Source organism: Anomaloglossus baeobatrachus, chromosome 8, assembly GCF_048569485.1.
Source record: "Anomaloglossus baeobatrachus isolate aAnoBae1 chromosome 8, aAnoBae1.hap1, whole genome shotgun sequence".
Classification (NCBI taxonomy): Eukaryota; Metazoa; Chordata; class Amphibia; order Anura; family Aromobatidae; genus Anomaloglossus; species Anomaloglossus baeobatrachus.
The window spans coordinates 156,000,707-156,024,598 of NC_134360.1; the positions used below are offsets into that span (position 1 = coordinate 156,000,707).

The 23,892-nt window shown below is 51.1% G+C and overlaps 1 protein-coding gene across 2 annotated transcripts in view; it reads left to right on the plus strand.

Annotated features, from left to right (window-relative positions):
* Positions 1–335: 335 nt before the first annotated feature.
* GPSM2 (G protein signaling modulator 2) overlaps positions 336–23,892 on the plus strand; it is a 146,264-nt gene continuing 122,707 nt past the window's right edge. For both annotated transcript variants that reach the window (XM_075322045.1, XM_075322046.1), the window contains exons 1-2: positions 336–436; positions 9,190–9,243. The gene's annotated coding sequence lies outside the window, so the exon portion shown is untranslated. The remainder of the gene's footprint in view (positions 437–9,189; positions 9,244–23,892) is intronic.

Sequence of the window (23,892 nt, forward strand, 5' to 3'; positions counted from 1 at the left end):
GGAGGCGCAAACAACCACAAACTACTTTCTCTTCTTTATCAGCACGTTATTTATGGGACCGGACGGAGCACCGGCAGAGCCACCGCGACACTGAGCCCCCAGCAACGAGAACCGGCGCCGACCTATCACAGCGCAGCGCTCCTCCCTCGTGCCCTGTGATTGGCTGGTACAAATGTCGCGCCCTCTGCATGCTTTCTCACGGCATGGCGGCGGTTGCTGTTTAAAATGCTTTTCGAAGGGGTGTGGCCTATGCGTTGGGCGTGGCTTCGGCTAGGGAGGGTGGTGGGGGCACGAGTACGGTGGCGGAGGCGACCGGCTGTGAGAAGGGGACCGGGCGGAGGGGACAAGCGCTGAGGAGGGCACCGGGCGGAGGGGACAAGCGCTGAGGAGGGCACCGGGCGGAGGGGACAAGCGCTGAGGAGGAGACCGGGCGGAGGTGAGTGGTGACCGCAGGGAGGAAGTTTTCATGAAGTTTGAGTTGTTCTGTCGCACTGCTGTGTAGTGTGGGGGGCGGCGGTGTAACCCCCTCCATGCCAGGGGCGAGGTGGAGCCGGGCCGGCCTCCCTGTCCTGCCTTGTTCTTGTGGTCAGTATGGCTGACACTGAGCCTGACCGTGACCTGTGACCAGATGCCCCGGGTTATAGCTGCGCGTCCATCACCATCCCCCGCAGTATAGGGCCGTGTTCTCACGGGGCGGCCGCAGGAGACCTGCTGTGTGGTGTCATCCACCCTCTGATAGGACACTCACCTCTGACACCTGTAACTGCCCCTGAGTGTCCGGGTGCTTTGTGCCCGCAGCCCCCCGAGATTTCCCCACACCTGGACCTGTGGCTGCCCTGTCCCTCCAGCCCGGAGCCCCCCCTTATACCTGGACCTGTGGCTGCCCTGTCCCTCCAGCCCGGAGCCCCCCTTATACCTGGACCTGTGGCTGCCCTGTCCCTCCAGCCCGGAGCCCCCCCTTATACCTGGACCTGTGGCTGCCCTGTCCCTCCAGCCCGGAGCCCCCCTTATACCTGGACCTGTGGCTGCCCTGTCCCTCCAGCCCGGAGCCCCCCTTATACCTGGACCTGTGGCTGCCCTGTCCCTCCAGCCCGGAGCCCCCCTTATACCTGGACCTGTAGCTGCCCTGTCCCTCCAGCCCGGAGCCCCCCCTTATACCTGGACCTGTAGCTGCCCTGTCCCTCCAGCCCGGAGCCCCCCCTTATACCTGGACCTGTGGCTGCCCTGTCCCTCCAGCCCGGAGCCCCCCCTTATACCTGGACCTGTGGCTGCCCTGTCCCTCCAGCCCGGAGCCCCCCCTTATACCTGGACCTGTGGCTGCCCTGTCCCTCCAGCCCGGAGCCCCCCCTTATACCTGGACCTGTGGCTGCCCTGTCCCTCCAGCCCAGAGCCCCCCTTATACCTGGACCTGTGGCTGCCCTGTCCCTCCAGCCCAGAGCCCCCCTTATACCTGGACCTGTGGCTGCCCTGTCCCTCCTGCCCGGAGCCCCCCTTATACCTGGACCTGTGGCTGCCCTGTCCCTCTTGCCCGGAGCCCCCCTTATACCTGGACCTGTGGCTGCCCTGTCCCTCCTGCCCGGAGCCCCCCTTATACCTGGACCTGTGGCTGCCCTGTCCCTCCTGCCCGGAGCCCCCCTTATACCTGGACCTGTGGCTGCCCTGTCCCTCCTGCCCGGAGCCCCCCTTTTACCTGGACCTGTGGCTGCCCTGTCCCTCCTGCCCGGAGCCCCCCTTATACCTGGACCTGTGGCTGCCCTGTCCCTCCTGCCCGGAGCCCCCCTTATACCTGGACCTGTGGCTGCCCTGTCCCTCCTGCCCGGAGCCCCCCTTTTACCTGGACCTGTGGCTGCCCTGTCCCTCCTGCCCGGAGCCCCCCTTATACCTGGACCTGTGGCTGCCCTGTCCCTCCTGCCCGGAGCCCCCCTTATACCTGGACCTGTGGCTGCCCTGTCCCTCCTGCCCGGAGCCCCCCTTATACCTGGACCTGTGGCTGCCCTGTCCCTCCTGCCCGGAGCCCCCCTTATACCTGGACCTGTGGCTGCCCTGTCCCTCCTGCCCGGAGCCCCCCTTATACCTGGACCTGTGGCTGCCCTGTCCCTCCAGCCCGGAGCTCCCCCTTATTCCTGGACCTGTGGCTGCCCTGTCCCTCCTGCCCGGAGCCCCCCTTATACCTGGACCTGTGGCTGCCCTGTCCCTCCAGCCCGGAGCTCCCCCTTATTCCTGGACCTGTGGCTGCCCTGTCCCTCCTGCCCGGAGCCGTGCTCTGCCGTCACATGTGGCTATGGACGGTGTCAGCAGCACGTCTTGCTCCATCGTGCAGCGTGTCCTCCAAGGCTGCAGACGTGGTCCCTAAATAATGGTGCCCGGCACCTGCAGGAAGGGCCACACACCGCTCCACACCTGTGTGACAGCTGTCATGGGCTCCTAGCTGGGTACAGGGGACATTACTGAGCAGAAGCAAGGGAGGGGGTGTCATGTGAAATCATCAGGGTGCCCCGTTACACATTGATGACGGACAGCACGGTGGCTCAGTGGTTAGCACTGTACAATAAGCAGCACTGTGGCGCAGTGTTAGCACTGTACAGAGTGCATCATGGTAGCTTAGTGGTTAGAATGTACAGTGGGCAGCAGCACGGTGGCTCCTTGGTTAGACCTGCACAATGATCAGTAGTTAGCAATCTTCAATGGTTAGCACTGTACAGTGGGCAGCACGGTAGCTCAGTGGGTAACATGTACAGTGGGCTGCACAGTGGCTCATTAGTTAGCATGTACAGTGGGCAACATGGTGGCTCAGTAGTTAGCAATCTACAATGGGCAGCACTGTACAGTGGACTGTTCAGTACTGTACATTGGACAGCATGGTGGCTCCTTGGTTAGACCTGCACAGTGGATCAGAGGTTAGCAATCTACAATGGATAGCATGGTGGCACAGTGGTTAGCACTGCACATTTGGCAGCATAGCATGGCGGCTCAGTGGTGAGCCCTGTACATTGGGCACCACCGTGGCTCAGTGGTTAGCATTGCAGTCTTGCAGTGCTGGGGTCTTCGGTTCATATCCAACCAAGGACAACATCTGCAAGGAGTTTGTATGTTCTCCCTGTGTTTGTGTGGGTTTCTCTGGGTACTCCGGCTTCCTTCCACATTACAAAGACCATACTAATAGGGAATTTAGATTGTGAGCCCCAATGGGGACAGTGATGATGTCTGTAAAGAGCTGTGGAATTAATGGCGCTATATAATCAATACTTAAGCTAGGTTCACATTTTCGTTGTTTATTATCAGTCACAATCCGCCGCTCTGATAATGCAATCTGTTTGGCGGATTCCGTTGTTTCCCATATATTTGTATGAGCGGTGGATTGTGACTGATGACGCTGCGTTGCATCCACTGCCCGACGGATCAGTCGTGGAACGACTGATCATCGGGCGGCAGAAACGCAGCATGTAACGTTTTTTGAGCAGCGGAATCCTTTTCATTTCACTGCGTATGCTCTCTCAGCGGCCAAACGATCAGCTGATCGGCCGGCTTATGAGAGCGATCAGCGGATCACCCGGCGGCCGGCTTATGAGAGCGATCAGCGGATCACCCGGCGGCCGGCTTATGAGAGCGATCAGCGGATCACCCGGCGGCCGGCTTATGAGAGCGATCAGCGGATCACCCGGCGGCCGGCTTATGAGAGCGATCAGCGGATCACCCGGCGGCCGGCTTATGAGAGCGATCAGCTGATCACCCGGCGGCCAGCTTATGAGAGCGATCAGCTGATCACCCGGCGGCCAGCTTATGAGAGCGATCAGCTGATCACCCGGCGGCCAGCTTATGAGAGCGATCAGCTGATCACCCGGCGGCCAGCTTATGAGTGCGATCAGCTGATCACCCGGCGGCCAGCTTATGAGAGCGATCAGCTGATCACCCGGCGGCCAGCTTATGAGAGCGATTCAGCTGATCGGCCGCCTTATGAGAGCGATCAGCTGATCGCCCGGCGGCCGCCTTATGAGAGCGATCAGCTGATCGCCCGGCGGCCGCCTTATGAGAGTGATCAGCTGATTGTGAACGATCACTCGTTTTACAACAGAATCCGCTTTCTTGGGACAATGAATTTCAATTCTTATCACCGTTGTACAACGCGTCACGAGCGTCAAGCAACGCAGGTGACTGATGCAAAACAATGGAAATGTGAACCTAGCCTAATAAATATCTCTATCCTGGGAATCCCCTTATGTTCTGTCTACATATGTGGTTTTCTTGTAGTTTCAGGCGCACTTCCAGACATAACACTTGTCTTGTTTTCTGGCCGTCCAGTTATGTGGAGTATTGGAGGGGTGTACCTGGCTCTGTAGTCTGCGGTTTATCGTCCTCCCCCATTATCCGGATGTGTACATTTACATGTCGTATCATGCAGGGCTATCCTGGCTGGGAGCCTCCTGGGCTGTTCATGTGTTGTAATCTCAGCTTTTATAAGGAGTCTTTTGAAGTCTGCCTGTATTCTGTATGAGCTGACCCAGGAGTTTGGGGAAGGAGTGTCCCTGCTCCCCGTATTGATGACCCATCCTTAGGACAGATCGGTAGCTGGATGTAGCCAGTGCCGGACTGCGCACATGTGATTACTATCTAGTGGCTGCTCCTGGATTCTGCAGCTCGGCTTCTATATTTAAAGCAAATTGGAACTGAACGGTGCGAGGATTGGAACGTAGCACCGTGTGCGGATTGGGCTGGCTTTGCACTGTGGCGTGGCTTTGCACTGTGGCGTGGCTTTGCACTGTGGCGTGGCTTTGCACTGTGGCGTGGCTGTGCACTGTGGCGTGGCTGTGCACGTGGCCTGCTCCTTCCAGGTGCACACGCGCTCCAGTGCACTGCCAGCCTGATTTACATATGGCTTCTATGTTCCATTTCTGACGACTTGCACATCAGATCTGTAGAGAGAACGGTATTGCTGTGGGCAGGAGCCTGCACTGCCATACCCGCACTGCCATACCCGCACCGTGCCATTGAGTGGCATGCAGGGAGTCAGCATCTGTTACTTGTCATTTCTAACAATCTTTTGTGTTTATAGGTCAGGGTGTAAATGTTAATGTTGGGCTTTTGTGAATAAACATGAGATCATCTCTTATGTGACAATAGGCTGTAACCTATAAAAGTGTATTGAGCTGCAGTGTTCTCATTGTCTTCATGGGCCACTCCTTAAAGGGACGCTCGGTAGTGAGTACTGTGGTGTGCTTGTGTTTGGGAGGGGGACTCTATATTAGTATGGGCTGGTCAGGACATGAGCAGTAAGGCTATGTGCGCACGTTGTGTAATTACATGCAGTTACGCTGCGCTTTGTCGCGCAGCGTAAGGCTATGTGCGCACGTTGCGTACAAGCCCTGCAGAAATTTCTGCAGCGATCTGAAGAGCACATGTGCGCTTTAGATCGCTGCAGAAATGTCCGTAGTGAGCGCCGATTCCATGCGCTCTGCCTGCAGCTCCTGCCATAGACAGAGCAGGAGCTGCCGGCAAAGCGCAGGAAAGAAGTGACATGTCACTTCTTTTTGCGCAGCGCTTCGGCAGTAGCCGAAGCGCTGCGCTCTTAAACGCCACGTGCGCACGGCCCCTGCACAATCTCCATAGACTGTGCAGGGGACGCAGGACGCATGCAGTTACGCTGTGCTACAAAGCGCAGCGTAACTGCATGTTTTTACGCGACGTGCGCACATAGCCTTACTGCATGCGTCCTCTGCATAATCTATGAAGATTATGCAGGAGCCGTGCGCACGTGGCGTATTAGAGTGCAGCGCTTCGGCTGCTGCCCGAAGCGCGCGTTCTAAGAAGGGACATGTCACTTCTTCCGTGCGCTTTGCCTGCAGCCCCTGCTCTATGGCAGGAGCTGCACTCAGATCGCATGGAATCGGCTTTTTTTTTTTTTTCTCTACGGACATTTTCTGCAGCGATTTGAAGCGCACGTGTGCTCTTCAGATCGCTGCAGAAATTTCTGCAGTGACTGTACACAACGTGCACACATAGCCTAAGGCTTTGTGCGCACTAGAAAAGTGATTTTTCTCAAGAAAATTTCGTGAGAGACTTCTGGGAGTTGAAGATTACCGCACCTGCGGTAAAAAAAAAACGCAGGAAAAACGCATGGGGTTTTGCCGCAGATTGGTCCCTGCGTTTTTTTTATGCTTAACTGCAATAAATAATATAGATAATAGATAGATAATCGATAGACAGATAATGGATAGAGGGAAAGATGCATAGATGAATAGATAGATAATAGATGAGAAAGACATATATCATGTCCCACCCCCCTGCATATTCTAAGCTGGCACCCTTTAGTGACTTTAATGTGGCACTAAAGGGTGCCTAGCTTTGTATTTAGCCAAAAAAATAAATAATTAAAAAAAAAAAAAAAAAAAAAGACGTGAGGTCCCCCCATCTTGTGTAGGCAGCTAGGGTAAAGCAGACGGCTGCAGTCTGCAGACCTCAGCTGGCAGCTTCACCTTGGCTGGTAATCCAAAACAGAGGGCACCCCACGCTGTTATTTTACATTAAATAAATAATTTGAAACAAAAAACGTGGGGTCTCCCCCCACCAAATTGGCTCACCAGCCAAGGTAAAGCGGACAGCTGGGGTCTGAAATTCTCAGACTAGGGAGGTCCACTGTTATTGGACATTCCCCAGCCTAAAAATAGCAGGCTGCAGCCGCCCCAGAAGTGGCACATCCATTAGACGTGCCAATCCTGGCGCTTCGCCCCAACTCATCCCGATGCCCTGGTGCGGTGGCAAACGGGGTAATATATGGGGTTGATGCCAGATGTGTAATGCCACCTGGCATCAAGCCCTGGGGTTAGTGATGTCACGCGTCTATCAGATACCCGACATCACCAACCCAGTCAGTAAGAAATAAAAAATAGACAACAAAAAAAGTTTTATTTGAAAAAACACTCCCCACATTCCCTCTTTCACAAATTTATTGACAAGAACCATCAAATCCGGGTCCGACGTAATCCAATAAGGGGGGGTCCCACGACGATCCATACCATAGTTACTGTCCCAGTCAATGAAGAACAGAAGGTTCCCCATTGGCTGGGAGAGTAATGCAGTGACCTGAGCTAACATCATGAGGTCAGCCCAGGTCACTGCAGGGGATGCCGAGCGCTGCCATCAGGAGGTTAGATGAGATCATTACCTGCTGTGATGATCTCCTGCAGTCCTGCCATCAGCGCTGTCACTGTCTTCTATGCCCGCCGCGTTCTCAGCAGTATCACGAGAGCCAGTGATGTCACCGCCAGTGACAGTCTCGGGCCGCGGGCATAGACGGCAGTGACATCAGGAGGCAGGAGATCGTCACAGCAGGTAATGATCTCATCTAACCTCCTGACAGCAGTGCCCGTCATCCCCGCGGCTGCACGCACTGCAGGGTGACAAGCTGCTGATACTGCGGGCAGACACTGACACACTGCAGGGCGGGCAGCCGCGGGGCTGGAGCGGGACAGACTGCACGGGCACCTGGAGGTCACACGGAAGCGCTTCTGTGCGGCGTCCAGGGAGTGTGACGTGTGTGTTTACTCTGCTCCGCTTCCTTTTCTGTCATAATGACATCACTTCCTGCAAAACCGCAGGCAGCGATGAACATTACCGCAGGTAAACCGCGGCTATATCGAGGGTATGCTGCACATCATTTGCTACCTGCGGTATACCCCCGGTATTTCGCGATTACATTACAGTGAATGGAGTGAAATACCGGGGGTATACCGCAGGTACCTGCGGAAAAGAAGTGACATGCACATTTTCTCAAGAAAATCTTCACAAACAATTTTCTTGAGAAAAAAACGCAGTGTGTGCACAGCTATCTTTGTTTCCCCATAGGTTTTGCTGGGAAATGTCTGCAGGAAGATTACAAACATTTCTCAAGAAATTTCTGCAGCAAAACCGCGGGTAAAAACGCCTAGTGCGCACATAGCCTAAAAGTGGCCACACATAAGCTATCACTCCATTCACACAGGGGACTTTAGGACCCCTGTTCTCAACAACTGTGGGGGTATCAGTGTTTATACCCATAGTGAACTTGTGTGTACTAAGATCAGAAATGACCCTCTACTCATAAGGAAGGGGATAACTTCCCAATCGGTGGGACATCCTCTGACCCTGAGAATAAGGCACTGAAGAACGAAGGTCAAACATGTCTCCTCGGACCCATTCATTCTCAGTGAGACTCCCAGAGCTGGCCGGGCGCTGCCCTCACTGCCTCCTGCACCCACACAGAGGGTGAATGGATCCGGGGGGACACGTTTGACCTTCACTCCATTCAGGCGGCGCTCTTCAGAGCCCCAATTTGATCAGGTCCCACTACCTTAGGGACAAGTGCACACAGTAAAGAGCAATGTATTATGCTGGTGCAGTGAGGTTACTTGTAGAAACTGTCTCCTCATATATACAGGACGGTAGTGCCCACTCCCCGTCTCTGGCCCTGCGTGGCCCCGCGCTCCGTGGCTTCCCCACAATGTTCCTGGACCCGGTGACAGTCACACTTGTCACATTTATTGGATTTCTTGCTGCTCTCAGAAGCCCCTGTCACGGCTGATTAGACTACATTGCTGTTGCTCTGTTTTTAGCACGTCTCATCGGAAAAGAAATCTCATCATATTGCTATGTCGCCCATCCCATAATGTGACGGCATGACTTTGACATGCAGGGTGTGAGGCCTGTGTGACTGGTTTGAGGATGATGACTTGGGAATATGCAGCTTACTTGTTTACATTTGTTGGTAAACCACATATGATGCCATGAATCCCGCCTGTCACCATGAGAATGTGCCTGCATGTTATGGAGCAGGAGGCGCCGAGGTTGTCACCAGAATATGTAACTGCCAGGAATCCCTGCTCTCTGTAAGTCCAGGGCTGGTCCTGATCCGTTACTGACAGCCATTTCTGCATGAGGTCGGTCGTAGTTTGGACAGCCCACTGGGCTTAGAAGTCCATGGGTATCCTAATCAGTGACTAAAATTAAGGTTTAGGTTCGCCCCATGGACTTATTAATATATAGCAAAGATTTCTGTGCCCGGTAGACCGTGGTTAATATGTAGAAATGGCTGTCAATCACGGACTAGGACCACCCCCTGGACTTAGAAGTGTATGGGCTACATTCCTGGGGATGAGAGGGAAGTATCTTACATATCTGACAATTGCAAACTAATATTTATTTATTTTTTTAATTTAGGACTCTTCTACAATCTGCGGAGGAAGACTCTGGACGGGCGGTCCTGTAGTGCAGGTATGAGGCTGCCATTAGTGCAGTACCTCTCGTATCAGTATCTGTCTCTAGAAGGACTCAGTCCAATATCTCCATCTCTGACACTGTCACCAGTTTCATTGGAGGTCCTCTAATTTATCACTGTGAAGTGGTGGAGGAATAGAAAGGGGCATTAGAGAAATTCCACAGACCGGCCTATTTCCATGCAAATCCTGGCCAAGGACCTAACTGATCCGCTAGGAAATCCCTAAACGTAATGCGTATAATGAGGATGACAGTGAATCAGGACACAATTACTATTGGATGAATAGTTAGAGTAGTCACAGCCCCGCCCACTGGACTAGTGACCCCAGAATGAGCACAACTTTCATTCAATAAAATGCAAATATGCAGATGTCTGATTTTCACACGTATCCATTTACTTTAACTGATAGACTACAGTGTGTAAAGGTGGTGTCACACATAGCGACAACGACGTCGCTGCTAAGTCACCATTTTCTGTGACGTAGAAGCGACGTCCTGTCGCTGTGTGTGACATCCAGCAACGACTTGGCCCCTGCTGTGAGGTCGCCGGTCGTTGCTGCATGTCCTGCTTCATTTTTTGGACGTTGCTCTCCCACTGTGAAGCACACATCGCTGTGTGTGACAGCGACAGAGCAACAAACTGAAGCGAGCAGGATGCAGGGAGCCGGCGTCTGGCAGCCTGCGGTAAGCTGTAACCACGGTAAACATCGGGTAACCAAGAAGCCCTTTCCTTGGTTACCCGATATTTACCTTAGTTACTAGCGTCCGCCGCTCTCATGCTGCCAGTGCTGGCTCCCTGCTCACGTAGCTGGAGTACACATCGGGTAATTAACCCGATGTGTACTCTGGCTAGGAGTGCAAGGAACAGGGAGCCGGCACTGGCAGCGTGAGAGCGGCGAACGCTAGGAACTAAGGTAAATATCGGGTAACCAAGAGAAGTGCTTTCCTTGGTTACCCGATATGTACCTTAGTTACGCTTCCACGCGTTGCTGGGGGCTGGTCGCTGGTGAGATCTGCCTGTTTGACAGCTCACCAGCAACCATGTAACGACGCAGCAGCGATCCTGATAAGGTCAGATCGCTGGTCGTGATCGCTGCTGCGTCGCTATGTGTGACACCACCTTAACTTTTCTATGCAATGGTCACATGACCAAATTGAAGCACAACTTGTTTTGATCCGAGTCATTGATCAGTTTTGCCCATTCAAATCGATGAGTCCATGAAAAAATATTGAGCAGCCGCAGCCGGCACCCGAGGGCGGTTAGCGTTACACTATTTAATGCTTAGGAGAAGCTTGAAAAAAACCTTTTTAATGAACGAAAATGGACACGTGGACCAAAATAAGTTGAAAATTGTATCCCAGCACTGCCATCTGAATAATATGAACTCTTTTTCTACAAAGCTACATATCTGGTAATTTCCTCCCGCTGTCACATGCTGCCTGCAGATTAGATGGCATATCCTGTGTAATGGGTCCCCTGCTCCGAGCACTGTTCTCCCATCATCATGCTGCGGTGCCCACTATGTACCATACACAGTGTGCTAATTGTGTGTTGTACATGAAATTCAGCACCTGCCCCTCTGTGCCATCGGCCTCCTGCAGTCTCACTGGTACTGGTGCACCAAGTGGTCCAGTGGGGCTGTCAGTGTACTTGTCAACTTAGTACAAAGGTAAATCGCGGTAAGATAATGCATCCTTGAAATGATTGCAGAAAAACCCCATTGCAGTCACATTGTGTGATTGCAGCCTAAAAGAGAACAAAATACGACCGGCTGCTAAGTCTTTGGCTTTACCCAGAAAGAAACGAGATAGGATGATAACTCTTTACATTTATTCCACATACTCTCCACTGATGACAACACACTTTTTAAACTGGTATTCCAAGTTTTGTAAGCCTAGCAAAAAGGATTTACGTTGTGCCTCAAACCAGGCATCTGTAGCAGCCACAGCGTCAGAAATGGTGTGAAATTTGGTACCCTTGAGGTGTTTCTTCAGGTTTGGAAACGGATGATAGTTGGAGGGAGCTACATCTGGTGAATAAGGTGGGTAGTCAACCAGCTGGAAGCCCATGTCTGCCAGTTTTGCTGTGGTCACTTGTGCAGTTTGAGCGGAGGCGTTGTCTTGCAGGAACAAGATTCTTTTGGACAGCTTGCCGCGCCTTTTGGCCTTCAGAGCTGCCTTCAATTGGTCCAAAAGTTCAATGTAATACCTTGTATTGATGATGGAACCCTTTTGAAAGTAGTCCACTAGCAGCACGCCCTCCTTATCCCGGAACCGATGCCATCACTTTAGCGGCTGAATTTTGCACGCTGAACTTCTTTGGATGAGAACCACTGTGCCTCCAATCTTTTGACTGCTCCTCGTTTTCAGGGTCATACAAATAAATCCAGGTCTCATCCATAGTGACCAGTTGATCCAGGAAGTTCTTTTCAGTCTGGAAACGCTGACAAATGGACAGGGAAGTTTTCACTCGCATGCTTCTCTGATCTGTTGTCAAGCATTTGGGGACCCACTTTGCAGATCGCTTCCTCATGTCCAAATGTTCATGGATAATGACACAAACACGTTCATGGGAAATCCCCATGATGTCTGCTATTGCTTTAGCTGAAATTTATGGATTCTCCAATATGAGGTTGTGCACAGCATCGACGATCTCCAGAACAACAACCACTCTCGGTCGTCCAGGACGTTCCCCATCATTGGTGCTGAAGTGGCCCATTTTAAATTTGGCAACCCAGTTCTTAACTGTGGAATATGAAGAGCATTGATCGCCCAATTTCTTCAGCGCTCTATTGGGAGACCCAGACGATTGGGGTATAGCTACTGCCTCCGGAGGCCACACAAAGCATTACACTAAAAAGTGTAAGGCCCCTCCCCTTCTGGCTATACCCCCCCGTGGTGTCACGGGTTCTCCAGTTTTCAAGCTTTGTGCGAAGGAGGTCAGACATCCATGCATAGCTCCACAGATTTTAGTCAGCAGTAGCTGCTGACTATTTCGGATGGAAGAAAAGAGGGCCCATATAGGGCCCCCAGCATGCTCCCTTCTCACCCGTTGAGGGTGTTGTAAGGTTGAGGTACCTATTGCTGGTACGGAGGCTGGAGCCCACATGCTGCTTTCCTTCCACATCCCCCTGAGGGGCTCTGAGGAAGTGGGATCCTGCCGGCCTCAAAGCTCTGACGCCGGGCTCCATCCACAGACCCATTTGAACCTGCTGGATACGGAGCTGGAGTACCGTTCAGGGACATGGCCCTGCACCATTACAGGTACTCTGTGTCCCCGTACACACAGGCACAGCACACTCCAGACTTGCTGGGTGTGCTAGTGCGCCGGGGACAGTAATGGGTTACAGTCACTGCAGCTTTGCTGAGTGACTTTGTGTTTTGGGAACTACCGCGCCGGACGCTCCGGGAGCGGCGGCGCGGCTGGGACTTGTAGTTCGCCGGGGACTGGACGCCGACCGCGCTTTTACGGCGGCGGCGCTTACAAATCCAGTCCCCGGCTTCTGCGGCCTAGTGCCGCTTCGTTCCCGCCCCCTCCCTGTCACTCAGGGAAGGGGACAGACGCTGAGCAATCAGCAGCGCCGAGGGCTGGAGCCTTATTTACATGCTCCAGCCCTCTCACTGCACACTGTCGGACGCCGGATTCCCGCTCTGCCTTGGGGGCACGCCCACGGCCCGCCCCTCCTCACATGAGCTGGGGAAGAAGCCGGCAGCCATTACTGCAGTCCGAGCTCGGACTTTCGGCACCAAGGCAGGACGGTGGCGATCATACACCCGCTTATAGGCGGGCGGTAAGCGGCACACATAGTGCTGACCACAATATAACTGCAGTGTGTACATGTGTTGTTTTTAACTGCATAGGTCGCTATATGCCCGCTTGGGGAGCGACACATCAGCAGCAGGAAAGCAGGTGTGCTAAGGCACAGGCTTTCTATGCTGCTTGTATTGCACGACTGAGGTGTTCATTTGTGTTTATGCTTATATGCTATACATTGCACTGTACAGTCGCTAGTCTTAGCTATATTCTCCTGGAATGGCTAGACTACAGCAGCAGAAAACCAAGGGTGCTGGGGCACAGGTTTTTTTCTATGCTGCTTGTATTGCATGGGCTGCAGTGTGCATTTGTACTTGTGCTTGTATGCTATACATTGCACTGTATGGTCACTCTTCTGGGCCATATTCCCCTAGATGACTAGTCTACAGCAGCAGAAGAGCTGGGGTGCCAGGGCACAGGCTTCTATGCTGCTTGTATTGCATGCGCTGCAGTGTTCATTTGTACTTGTGCTTGTATGCTATACATTGCACTGTACGGTCACTCTTCTGGGCTATATTCCCCTAGATGACTAGTATACAGCAGCAGAAGAGCAGGGGTGCCAGGGCACAGGCTTCTATGCTGCTTGTATTGCTTGTGCTGCAGTGGTCATTTGTACTTTATGCCTGTATGCTATACATTGCACTGTACGGTCACCAATCTTGGCTATATACTTCTAGATAGCTAGTCGGCAGCGGCAAAAAAGCAACACAGATTTTCAGTGCTGTTTTTACTACATGGGATGCTGTTCATGACACCGTCCCATTGTGTGCATGCTCCCCTGTAGCACGTCGTCTGCCGGGGTCTCTAGCACTTCGTCTGCCGGGGTCTCTACTAGTTGTGGCCAAGGAAACCACCTGTCAACCCTGTCCATGGACAGGGACGGAGTAGTCATAATATAGAGACTTGCAGTCCAGACAGGCCATGGGCAATCTACTTGACCAAAAGGCAGCTCTTCAGGGCTTTGATACTGACATCGCTCTCAATCCGGATACACCGGGTGGTAACGCCATAAAACGGAATGATCCTATACCGTCCATCAATGGAAGGTTGGATCTTTCTCCCTCAGCTCCCCCAGTGGAGATAGGAGACGAACAGGAGAAGTCCCTTTTCAGTATCTCACACAGATATTGAGTATTTTTCTGGCCACGCTGACTTCAGAGAAGCAGTCCAGGAACACCACGCTTACCAGATAAGCGTCTTCTCCAAAAGTTTTTAGGATACACGTTATCCCTTTTCCCCTGACGTGGTCAGCGCTGGACCCAGGGTCCAAAGGTGGATTCTCCAATCTCCAGGCTTGCATCTAGAGCCATAGTTGCACTGGAGATGGGGCTTCACTTAAAGATGCCATTCACAGACAGATGGACTCTGGTTGAAATCTGTCTAGGAAGCTATCGGCGTGTCGGTTGCTCCGGCATCCACAGCCGTATAGGCAACCTAACCTTTTCAGCTGTTCTTGCGCAGCTGGCCTTGAGCACAGGGACATCTGTACCGCAGAGGCGTCCGTAATCCCGCAATGTCTGCACTGCGACTTACCCTGTTAATACTGTCCTAAAAGTACAGTCGAGGTTTCGGTCCTTCTCAAGCTCCGGCAGGTCCCAATTGTCCTCGTGCAAAAGGGCTACAAAACCTCAGACGGGCTCAGATTCCGGCCGGGCTCAATCACGCCCAAGGAAGGCAGTCGGAGGAACCGCTACCAAGGCGGTCTCCTCAGGACTCTCAGCTCTCTCTCTCTCTCTCTCTCCGCATCCGCGGTTGATGGCAGACTCCCCCGCCTTTGGCGACATTTAGCTGCCACAGGTCACAGACCGGTGGGTGACGGACATTGTGCTCACGTGCACAGGACAGTGTTCTGTTCTCGTCCTCCGACTCCATTCTTCAGAACGGCCCCACCCCCCACCGAGCAGATGCCCTGCTGCAGGCGGTGGACGCTCTAAGAGCAGAAGGAGTGGTGATCCCTGTCCCCCCTCAGGAACGAGGGCGAGGGTTTGTACTCCAATCTCTTTGTGGCTCCAAAAAAGGACGGTTCCTTCCGTCCTGTTCTGGTCCTGAAACTGCTCAACGAGCATGCGAACGCCAGGCGGTTCCGGATGGGATCCCTCCGATCCGTCATTGCCTCAATGTCTCGAGGAGACTTCCTTGCCTCAACAGACATCAAAGATGCCTATCTCCACGTGCCAATTGCTACGGAGCACCAACGTTTTCTACGTTTTGTGATAGGAGACGAACATCTTCAGTTCGTAGCTCTGCCATTCAGTCTGGCGACAGCCCCACGGGTGTTCACCAAGGTCATGGCAGCAGTGGTAGCAGTCTTGCACTCTCAGGGACACCCGGTGATCCCGTACTTGGACGATCTACTCGTCAAAGCACCCTCCCTCGAGGCATGCCAACGCAGCCTGAATGTTACGCTGGAGACTCTCCAGACTTTCGGGTGGATCATCAATTTGGCAAGGTCAAATCTGTCTCCGACTCAATCACTAACGTATCTCGGCATGGAGTTTCATACTCTATCAGCAATAGTGAAGCTTCCGCTGAACAAGCAGCGTTCACTGCAGACAGAGGTGCAGTCTCTCCTTCAAGGCCAGTCGCACCCCTTAAGGCGCCTCATGCACTTCCTAAGGAAGATGGTGGCAGCCATCGAGGCAGTTCTCTTTGCGCAGTTTCATCTGCGCCAACGGCAATGGGACATTCTCCGCCAATGGGACGGGCAGTCAACCTCCCTGGACAGGGAAGTCTCCCTTTCCCTGACGGCCGAGGACTCTCTGCAATAGTGGCTTATTCCCACCTCATTGTCATAGCCCCCATCCTGGGCAGTGGTCACGACAGATACGAGTCTGTCAGGGTGGGGAGCAGTTTGTCTCCGCCACATGGCTCAGGGGACGTGGACTCAGCAGGAGTCCACCCTTCAGATCGATGTTCTGGAAATCGGGGCAGGGTATCTTACCCTATTAGCTTTCCAGAAGTGGCTAGAAAGAGAGCAGATCCGAATCCAGTCGGACATCTCCACAGCGGTGGCATACATCAACCACCAAGAAGGGACGCGCAGTCAGCAAGCCTTCCAGGAAGTCCGGCGAATCCTCATGTGGGTGGAGGACACAGCATCCACCATATCCGCAGTTCACATCCCGGGCGTAGAAAACTGGGAAGCAGACTTCCTCAGTCGCCAGGGTATGGACGCGGGGGAATGGTCCCTTCACCCGGACGTGTTTCAGGAACTCTGTTGCCGCTGGGGGGTGCCGGACGTCGACCTAATGGCGTCTCGGCACACCAACAAGGTCCCGGCATTTATGGCACGATCGCGCGATCACAGAGCTCTGGCGGCAGACGCCTTAGTGCAAGATTGGTCGCAGTTCCGGCTCACATATGTGTTTCCACCTCTGGCACTCTTGCCCAGAGTACTGCGCAAAAATCAGATCCGATTGCAGCCGCGTCATACTCGTCGCACCAGACTGGCCGAGGAGATCGTGGTACCCGGATCTGTGGCATCTCACGGTCGGCCGACCGTGGTCACTACCAGACCGACCAGACTTACTGTCCCAAGGGCCGTTTTCTCCATCGGAATTCTGCGGCCCTGAACCTGACTGTGTGGCCTTTGTGTCCTGGATCCTAGCGTCTTCAGGATTATCCCAAGGGGTCGTTGCCACCATGAGACAGGCTAGGAAGCCCACGTCTGCTAAGATCTACCACAGAACGTGGAAGATTTTCTTAATCTGGTGCTCTACTCAGGGAGTGTCTCCCTGGCCATTTGCATTGCCTACTTTTCTTTCCTTCCTACAATAGGAGTTAGAAAAGGGCTTGTCGCTCGACTCCCTCAAAGGGCAAGTCTCAGCACTATCCGTGTTTTTTCAGAAGCGTCTAGCACGTCTTTCTAAGGTGCGCACGTTCCCGCAGGGGGTTTGTCATATCGTACCCCCGTACAAGCGGCCGTTAGATCCATGGGATCTGAACAGGGTTCTAGTTGCTCTCCAGAAGCCGCCTTTCGAGCCTCTGAAGGAAGTTTCCTTTTCTCGCCTGTCACAGAAGGTGGCGTTTCTCGTTGCGATCACATCGCTTCGGCGAGTGTCTGAGCTGGCAGCTCTGTCATCCAAGGCTCCCTTCCTGGTGTTTCACCAGGACAAGGTAGTGCTGCGCCCCATTACGGAGTTTCTCCCTAAGGTCGTATCCTCGTTTCATCTTAATCAAGATATCTCCTTACCGTCCTTTTGCACTCATCCGGTTCACCGGTATGAGAATGATTTACGTTTGCTAGATCTGGTGAGAGCACTCAGAATCTACATTTCCCGCACGGCGCCCATACGCCGTTCCGATGCCCTTGTCGCTGGCACGCGCAAGAGGTTGCAGGCTTCTAAAGCCACCCTGGCTCGATGGATCAAAGAACCAATTCTGGAAGCCTACCGTTCTGCAGGGCTTCCGGTTCTTTCAGGGCTGAAAGCCCATTCAACCAGAGCCGTGGGTGCGTCCTGGGCACTACGACACCAGGCTTCGGCTCAACAGGTGTGCCAGGCAGCTACCTGGTTGAGTCTGCACACTTTCACCAAACATTCTCAGGTGCATACCTATGCTTCGGCGGATGCCAGCTTAGGTAGAAGAGTCCTGCAGGCGGCAGTGATTTCCCCGTAGGGGAGGGCTGTTTTGCAGCTCTAACATGAGGTATTTATTTACCCACCCAGGGACAGCTTTTGGACGTCCCAATCGTCTGGGTCTCCCAATAGAGCGCTGAAGAAGAAGGGAATTTTGTTACTTACCGTAAATTCCTTTTCTTCTAGCTCTTATTGGGAGACCCAGCACCCGCCCTGTTGTCCTTCGGGATTTTTTTGTTGTTTGCGGGTACACATGTTGTTCATGTTGAACGGTTTTTCAGTTCTCCGATGTTACTCGGAGTTAATTTGTTTAAACCAGTTATTGGCTTTCCTCCTTCTTGCTTTGGCACTAAAACTGGAGAACCCGTGACACCACGGGGGGGTATAGCCAGAAGGGGAGGGGCCTTACACTTTTTAGTGTAATGCTTTGTGTGGCCTCCGGAGGCAGTAGCTATACCCCAATCGTCTGGGTCTCCCAATAAGAGCTAGAAGAAAAGGAATTTACGGTAAGTAACAAAATTCCCTTCGTCTGTGACATATCACCATGAATATCCTTCTCGGACTTTCCTTGCAGAAACAAGAATTTTATTAGACTCCACCATCTTGTGTTCCCACTGTGTAGAACACTGTTGCCATTAGCAACAAACAAAATTTTAAAAACCGACCGTATATTAGACACATGAGGATTTTATGTGATGTAACATTTGTTACCATAGAACCAAAAAAAGTCACAAAGCCAAAGACTTATCAGCAGCCCCTCGTACATTACTGCCACATTTTGTATTGGATTACCTTAGTCGCCCTACAGTCTACCTTGCATTGGTACAGCAACCCCTAAAAAAAAGGTTATTCGGATATTGGTTGATAGCATCTGTAGTGACAAGACCACTTTAAAGAGGATTTGCCCCCACTAACACTTCTTTTGCTAACTGTTCTTTGGGGACCGATAGTCTGTAAGTCTTATATCATCAGACCCTCACTATTACTAGCCTTCTTACGTGTACGATCTACGATCATACTGGTGAATGTAATAAGGCACAGAGCAGTGGCTTGTGGGATACCTTTTCTTTTTGTTATCTCAGGTGGACACAGTTTGAGGATAGCGTATGAATAGAATTAAAGTTGTTTTTTTTTTTTTTTTTTTTGTTTCAGTTTTTAGAACTGATAAGTCTGCAGTCACTCTGTAAGGCCCCCTTCACACGCACGTGTCTCCGGTACGTGTTTGGTCCATTCCTGCACGTACCGGAGACTCGGGCACACGTAGACCCATTAAAATCAATGGGTCTGCGCACACGTGCGTGTTTTGCCAAGGACCGTGTGTACGTGTGGAGCATACACGTGTCTGTGTATTCCACACGTAGACATGTCCACGTTTTCTCCGGCATCACGGGTGTCACACGGCCCGCATACGGACCACACGGATGTAGTGTGGATGCGGTCCCGTGTGACACGCGCTGGAGAAAACTCACGTGTCAGAGAAAAAAAATAACAAATCTTTACTCACCTTCTCCAGCCCTGCTGTCTCTGCCGCTGCTGTCACTTGCTGCCGACCGCCGCTCATTATGCTCATTTAATATTCACTTCACTGTGGCCGGAAGCAGCAGCAGCAGCAGCGGGGAGTCGGCAGGACCGGAGACCGAAGATCAGCACCACGGACAGCGACGCCAGGGACAGGTGAGTGAAAGTTATCACGGAGAACACACGTGTGCCATAAACATGTGCCATAAACACGGCTCACGGAGGGGAAAACTAACCTTTGACACGTCCATGAAACACTTGCGTGATTTTCACAGACGTGTGAAGGGGGTCTAACACTGTGCAATGTGCACACTGTCAGGATTCCCTAGTATGTACAACTCGTCAGTCTGTAATAAGTCTGTAGTCATATAGTTACTGCAGACTTTTACTTTTCAGTTTCCATAACTCCATGAACAAAGCCTATTTTTCCAGATAGCAGAAGAGACCGTGTCTGACATGGTCAGGGCCATAGCTTGTATGGAGCATTGCATGGAAGCTGTGGCACCAACACTATGCAATGGGAAGCAGTAAATATTTTGCTAAAATAAAGTATTAGATCTTCCACAGAGGCAATGTATGGCTTAATTAGATTGCACTGTAAATGTTGTGCACAGCACCCTCCTAATATACAGATACCGCCATGTTGGCGTGCGTCTACAGATGTATTCGTGACTGATTGTTTTGTCTTCTGGAAAACGCTCTTAAGTCGAGTATTAGTGGCACAGTGCCAACAATAAGGTCCTGTGCACACTGCAGTATATGAACCCTATGTAGCTAGTCCTGATACATGATGTGGTATAGTATGGACACATAGGCTCTCCATGTGCCGGAGGAGACGCAGGCACCAGTTTATGTCTAGAAGTAATACCTATGTGATCTGGCAGCTGATGAGACGCGGCATCATTTCCTTTGGGATTCGGCATGGTGTCTGGAGGCTTATAGAGGGGCAGAATAGACTTCATGTTGGTGCCTAACCTGCTGTTCTATAAAGAATAAGGATTCATTTTTTACCACTGCTGTTCGTATACAATTGGAGATATTCAGCAATAGTACATGTATGTATTAGAGAATTACAGTGTATGTGACTATCCAGTGCAGAAGATCGGGGTCAAGTGTCACCATGTACTTAAAGGCAGCCTGTTTCCTTAGAGGTAAGTGATGGTACATAGACATAGGGCGCAGTGAATGTGAGAATGCTTCCTCTGCCGCAGTCACCGCTGTTCTTCCAGTCATGCCCACTGTTCACTATAGATGCCCCATTTGGCACATTCTCGGGACTCCACCAAGTGAGCATTGGGCACGGTGGGAAGGACGGCAGTGCCTGCTCAGTGCTGCGCCCAGCTGCTGCAATGGAGCGGGGAACACAATGTGATTAGGACATTATTTTCTCCGTTCTTCCACTATTTAATCTACAACTTCTAGATCATTGATAAGGTAATATCCAGCCCTAGACCGTCCTTAGGCCTTGTTCACACACTGCGTTTTTAGGCCTTGTTCACACACTGCGTTTTTAGGCCTTGTTCACACACTGCGTTTTTAGGCCTTGTTCACACACTGCGTTTTTACCCGCATTTTTGCTGCAGAAATTTCTTGAGAAAATGGCTGTAACCTTTCTGCAGACATATCCCAGCAAAACCTAAGGGAAAAACAAAAAAAAGCTGTGCGCACACTGCGTTTTCTTTTTCTCAAGAACATGCTTTCTGCAGAGTTTCTTGAGAAAAAGAATGTGCATGTCACTTGTTTTCTGCATGTACCTGTGTTTTTTGCCATAGATAATGGTAAAATAGCGCAGGGACCAACCCGTGGAAAAAAACGCACTAAAAACGCATGTTTTCGGTGCGTTTTTTGACCGCAAATGCGCTAATCTTTCAGACTCTCAAGAAATTTCTTGAGAAAAATCCTTTTTCTAGTGTTAACCCTGGAACGCATACATGGGGCCTCGCAGACCTGCTAGGTTACTTGTTTTCTATGGTAGATTTCTATGGTTGTGCGTTCTAGGGTTAACCGAGCCTAACAGCGATTCCGAGAGAACAGGATCCCTTTAGATAAGGATGAGTTACTATACCAAACACATCCCATAGACAACTGTGTAGCTGCTTCTATGGAAAAAAAATAGATTTTTTTTTCCCCCCAATGTGGAATAAGTTTCATAAAGAAGTTTACTTGACCAAGAAACAGTCCTCTTCTCCAATGTTGATCCTCCCGTAAAGTGAAATCGCTCTTGGATCAGCCATATAACCTGGGCCATTCTCCATACTCAGGCGTGTGTGGCCATAGTTATGTCATGTTTGTTATGGTGACAGGTAGGAAAAACGAAGCGTTGTTTTTTATAAATTGTGAGCCGTTCTGTAAATTGTGCAGCAGATGTTGGCAGTCTGTTGATGAGGCCGATGTCCCCGCTCCTGATGGAGTCGGATGTTGCGTCACTGCGTTGACTACTTTATGATCAGACATTAGAAAAGGCTTTCCTGCCAAGAGACTGCTTTTTGCCGTGGAAAGCCACAGACAGCCCAGAATTTCCATTATGGCCACTTTGTAGCATTACACAGCCGCATTCAGGTGAATGTCCATCAATGTAATGAAAGTAAAGCGGGCTTTACACACAGTGACATCGCTAGCGATGTCGCTGGTGAAAGCACCCGCCCCCGTCGGTTGTGCGTCACGGACAAATCGCTGCCCGTGGCGCACATCGCTTACACCCGTCACACGCACATACCTGCTTAGTGACTTCGCTGTGGCCGGCGAACCGCCTCCTTTTTAAGTGGGAGGTTTGTTCAGCATCACAGCGGTGTCACTAAGCGGCTGCCCAATAAAAGCAGAGGGGCAGAGATCGGCCGAACATCCCGCCCACCACTTTTCTTCCTCATTGCCGGCGGCCGCAGGTAAGGTGATGCTCCTCGTTCCTGCGGTGTCACACATAGCGATGTATGCTGCCGCAGGAACGACAAACAACCTGCGTCCTGCAACAGCAACGATAATCGGGATTAGAACGACGTGTCAACAATCAACGATATGGTAAGTATTTTTGATCGTTAATGGTCGTTCGTGTGTTTCACACGCAACGACGTCGCTAACGAGGCCGGATGTGCGTCACGAATTCCGTGACCCCAACGACATCTCGTTAGCGATGTCGTTGCGTGTAAAGCCTGCTTTAGAATCATGTCCTCAACATTGGCAGTGACTACGTATAACGGAGCAGCTTGTGTCTGGGCTCATAGAGGGGTCCTGGGACGGGCATAGTCACATACAGCCATGGCTGAAAGTGTTGGCACCCTTGAAATTGATCTAGAAAATGAAGTATTTATCCCATAAAATTTTTGCAATCACACGTTTTGTTATATACGCTTATTTCCTTTATGTGTATTGGAACAAAAAAGAAAAACTGAGAGTAAAAAAAGGCATATTGCACATTATTTTACACACAACCCCAAAAATGGGCTGGAGAAAATTATTGGCACGCTCAACTTCATATTTGGTTGCACATCCTTTGGAATAAATAACTGCAATCAGTCGCTTCCTATACCCGTCCACAAGCTTCTTACACCTCTCAGCTGGAATTCTGCACCACTCTTCTTTTGTAAACTGCCCCAGGTCTCTCCTATTTGAAGACTCCTGCTCCAAATAGCAGTTTTGAACAGGTTGGCCACTTTTACAATTATTGTAAGAGACAATCCAATAGTACTTAGTGGATAAAGTTTATTTGTTGAAATTGGTATTAGAAATGGGCCAACGTTTCGGTGCACAGCATTGCTGAGCAACATACATACTGTCTGTCATTCCTCTGAGCCAATGAAAAGGGTCATGTGCACTGAAACAATGGCCCATTTATAATACAGATATATCATGCTGCATTGATTTTCAACAAATAAGCTTTATTCACCGATGCGGTCATTCTACTGCCGGAAGATCCATGACCTAAGACACAAACCCAGCTTTCTGACATTAGGCACCACATTGATACTCAAAATCCATTGTTAATCTTCAGATTTCATGATCCCTTGCACCCAGTTGTAGAGGCAGCAATATAACCCCAAACCATCTTTGAACCTCCACCATATTTGACTGTAGGTACTGTGTTCTTTTCTTTGCACTCCTCATTCTGATTTTGGTAAACAGTAGATGTGCTTTACCAGAAAGCTCTATCTTGGTCTCATCTGTCCACAAGACACTTTCCCAAATGGATTTTTGACTTACTAACATTTAGGCAAACTGCAGTGTAGCTTTGTCTGTGTCAGTTGTGTCTTCCTGTGTCCCCAGTCATAGCATTTTATTCAAATGTCAACGGAAAGTTCATGCTTAACTGATGTACCCGGAGCCTGCAGTACAGCTTGAATTTCTTTGAAACTTGGTTAGGGATGCTTATCCACCATCCAGATTATCTTGCATTGTAACCTTTCCTCAATATTTTCTTTGCCGACCACTTCCACGGAGATGAGTTACAGTGCTAGGAGTTGTAAACTTCTTGATTATATTGGGCACAGTGGACAAAGGAACATCAAGTTCTCTGGAGTGGAAATGAGCGAACCTGATGCTCGGTTTTCGGGCCAAACAGACCTTTTTTTTTTTTTTTCTTTTTTTTTTAAAAATAAACAACAAAAAAAGTTTGAGTTTGGAAGCTTTACGTATGCCTACCACTGCCCCACATCTGCATCTCTTGGCAAAAAACCCTCAAAAACATGCATTTTTTGCCACGTTTTCTGTGCCTTTTTTTGCATGCGTTTTTCCATGCGTTTTCTA